The following is a 4,262-nucleotide window of genomic DNA, read 5'->3' as shown; positions in this document are numbered from 1 at the left end:
ATTTTAAGATTGTTTTTGCAGTGTGGATGAGCTCGGTTAATATCTATCAAAGCCTTTTTCTCATTAAAATTACTATTTTATGACAAATGTCATTACGATTTGATTTTCTTAACATTAGGACTTTATTTTGTAATTTCAGAAAAATGTCTTAATACGGCTTTCATGCTCTGTCATAAAGAGAGCTTTGGAAGTGGAATTTTTCTTACTGAAGATGCAGACAAAATAAAAAAACGTCCTCAAATGAAAAGCACTAACTATTCTTCTTTAGTTCAGCATTTTTTTTTTCCACTTTAATTTTAAAGTAAACAAGGCCCAAAACACAGAGTGACTTTTATCTGACTTTTAATCTAACCCCATTTTTAAAGCACTTAAAACAAAGCCAGTGGCTGAGGTTCTTTAAAGATATAAGCAAATTATAATCAACACCAGTAGAACCTTTAGAATTTAAAATCAAATGAAAAATGCATAACTTTGGACACCAGGGAGTCAGGTTTTTCTGCCTTACAGCAACAGATCGTTCCAAAGCTTAGAACCCAGAAGGTTCTGGTTCCGGTTAAAAAGGTCGGCTGATCTAAGAGAACAAGGTCGGACAATAAAACATCAGAGATGTTGGACTGGAGGAGGTGATTTAATGACTTGAAAACAATTTTACAATCTTACAATCATTTTTAAAATGGACAAGCTGCCAGATAAGGGAAATCAGCACCACTGAACAGAGTTTAAGGTTTTGTGGTAATAAAATAAAATATAATTTTGTTTTTATAAAAGAAAATGTAAATTATAATCAATATCCCTCCAGTTTGAGGTGTTCTGTTATAAAAACCTATTTAAATACAATAACACTTGTCGTTCTAATGTGATAAAATGTTTGGATGCTCAGAATATTCAGATTTACGGAACCATAACCAAGTAATGAAATAATTTCAAAGCCTTAAACAATTTCAGACAATTTCATCCAAGCTGAAAATGTTTATAACATAATGCATGATTTTCATTTGATTTCCATAAGTCCAATAAAAATAGGATCATCTACGGGTTCTGAACAGGTTCTGATGCAGTTTCCTGACTTTCTGTGAGATTTTGATGTTTGAACACTTTTCGTTTTATATTCACTGATTACTGTTGTGAGTTTTTTTCAATAAAAATGAAAAAAGTGACTCCTCTTCGTCTGTTTTGATGTGACCACATGTATTAGAAAATGAGTGATGATCTTAAACAGCAAGTTCTTGTTCTATTGCTGCTCCTGACCGCTGCTTTCTGCCTTATCACCAGACAGAGCCTGGAGGTTCACTGAAGCCACAGACCCAAATCAGCTGCTGAGCGTTTCCATGTGTCTGCAATCAGAGCGTTAAGCTGCGTGCTTTCCCAGAGTTACTATCCGTTCAGATCTGATAACAGCAACATGCTTCACTCATCTTCTTCAAAGATGACTTCATCTTTAACATCCAAATTGGAAAAACCCATCCGTGGATTCATGCAGGAACCTTGGATGCTTATCTGCTCTGCTGGCTAAAATCCACTGATATGTTTGAATGTTTCAGGACTAAAACTAAAGTTTTGCGTAAACCAGAAGCAGCTGCAGGTTCAGATCTCCTCTCATGAAGTCATTTAATCTGCACCGTGGGATCCTGCAGGAAATGAACCAAAACTTAAACATCTCAAAGCTCCAACTTATTCAAAGGATTTAAGTTTTTTTATTTAAACAATCAAACAAATAAGGTACAAAGCTTACATGGTATAATATGCAGAAAATAAAAGCGTACAACACACGGTCAGACAATTAAAGTTAAAATAAAAGGTGCTCCTGGATGATAAAGGGAAAAAATATGTAATGTCTAATATACAAATACTATAACAATAACAAGATTGAAACTGTAATGCTCACATTCCTGCCAATCTTATAATAAAGCCACTATTAATAAGTCTGGTACGCTTGAAAAAAATCCCAATTGTTTAACATCGCCTGCCCTTTGCCTCTTAATCTAGTCAGCATAACCTCTTATGATACAGTTTCAGTCATTAATACTTTCCATTTCTGGAATGTAGGGTGTTTGGGTGCCTTCCTGTGTCTTAGGATAATTGAGCTGAGGTTATCCCAACCATCAACACTGAGTTTCCCCTTTTTTTGTGAGCTGGGGTATTGCTGTTTTGTCTCCAAGAAGACATAGACGAGGACATAGGGGGAGAGTTACGTCTATCCATGTCTCTGGGAAATTTAAGTATTTTTTCCCAGAATGGTTTGATCAAAGCACACTCCCATATAAGATGTTAAAAAGTATTTGTATCCTTATTCAAAGGAGTAAACTTTCTGATGAATTCATCTCTGCAACACCAACATAGCAGCAGCTCAATTGATTCCAGAAATGTGCTTCTATCTGCAGAAACATCAAGCATTAATTGAAAAACCTTCAGATAATTTAAAGCATATGCTGAAAGCAATAAAGAACAGAACATGAGCTCAATCCGATACAAATCTTTAAAATTACAGCTTATTTACACTTATTTTATGACCTGGAATGCTTTGGCAATGGAATCATTTCATAATAGGCCCTGTGGTTTGGTGATGAATGTGGAGCATTTCTGGCTGGAGGGATCCAATAACTCAGCTAACTGGTCTCTAACTGGCCTCCCCGCTGCTTTCTTCTGCAAAACATCTAAAAAGAAAAAAAAATCTACCAGAGGAAGTTTTTAGTCTGTAATTACATAAGCAGAAAATCATTAACAGATTTTTGTCTGCTGCCTGGTGCTTTTGATGTAAAAAAATAAAATAAAAATTAGAGACAAAAGAGGATTCCACTATTTTAAAGTCAATGGGATGTCTAGTTAAAGTTTCCCACAGATTTACAGGAAAAGAGAAAACTGGGATTTTATTGTTGCTTTTTCCTTCAGCTGGTGTGAACAGAGCTGCCTATACTGACATCTACTGGCCAATAGATGGAACTGCAGCTTCTCAAACCAAAAACTGCTGAATAAAAAATGTGCAAAATGAATGACAAAAACATGGCTAGGTTCAAGATTAATTTAAAATAGAATAGAATAGAATAGAATAGAATAGAATAGAATAGAATAGAAACTGAATTTACCACATCAGTAGATTTTCCATCCAGTTCATTACAAAAAAACTCAAAATAGCTTCATCAAGATCTAACAAAAAATATAAATCTGTACAAAAATAAAATAAAACTGAATTTTGAATATAAAACAACTCCCTGTTAGTGAAATGAAAGTATCCTAAATTTAATCTGTAGCAACTGACTCTAAACTCAACCTGTGGATCATGTCCCAACAAGCTGTTTACCTCCCTGCTGTTAATTAAACAGGTTTTCCATCATCAGAATCCACAGCTGCACATAGCAAGAGCGCCGGTTGGGATTTGAATAATAATTGAACTTTATTGATCTCTGCTGGGTTCAAAAATGTAGGTTTGTAAAAGAAGAACTGAAATACACAGTAAGGGATTTTCATACAGCTTCTGCAGAAGGAGAGACAGTTGAACCCCAGACTCAAACACACCGTCTCCCACCGGACCTCCTCTGCAGAGCGTTTTATTAACAGAACATGACACATGGTTACAAACAGAGTATTGTTCTGACAGGAAAGTTGATCAGGTCATAAGGCAGTGTGGTCTCCTGACTGAATCATGAGACAGAGTAAAGCATCTCATTTCTACAATGTTTCATATGAACACACATTAATTTTATAATCATCATTGAATAAACCTAACAATCTCACATTGGAGAAATTTACCTCTGTGTTTAACTCATCCCCTTGGGGAGCAGTGGGCTGCCATCTTGCTCAGGGGCCCAGAGTGGCAGTCTATGGGTTTTGAGCTCACAGCCTCAGGATTCCAAGTTCTATGCCCTAACCACTAGGCCGCCAATCCACACCCAGGACCTTTTTGCTGTACGGCAACCAGTGTACAGTCTGCACTTTCAATCTCCTGTAATTAGTCTGTTGTTTTTTTATGCATTTATTGCATGATTTGTTTAATGTCAGTTACCGTACATATTTCAACAGAGATGGCAAAAGTACTCACTTTCCGTACGTCAGTAAAAGTATAGATATTTGTGTTAAAAAATACTCTGGTAAAAGTGGAAGTACTGATTAAACTTCTTTATTCGAGTAAAAGTAACAAAGTACAGGCTTGTAAATTTACTTAAAGTAGAAAAGTAAAAGTAGAAACCACTTTTTTCATGCCGTTGCCTACATTTTAAATGGATGTCTGCCAATAGGACTATATCTCCATTGTGTTCATTTTCAAT

This window comes from Cyprinodon variegatus, unplaced genomic scaffold (genome assembly GCF_000732505.1).
Source record: "Cyprinodon variegatus isolate N-32 unplaced genomic scaffold, C_variegatus-1.0 Scaffold453, whole genome shotgun sequence".
NCBI lineage: Eukaryota > Metazoa > Chordata > Actinopteri > Cyprinodontiformes > Cyprinodontidae > Cyprinodon > Cyprinodon variegatus.
The sequence above is the reverse complement of the archived record's forward strand: the minus strand, read 5'-3'. Positions refer to the sequence as shown.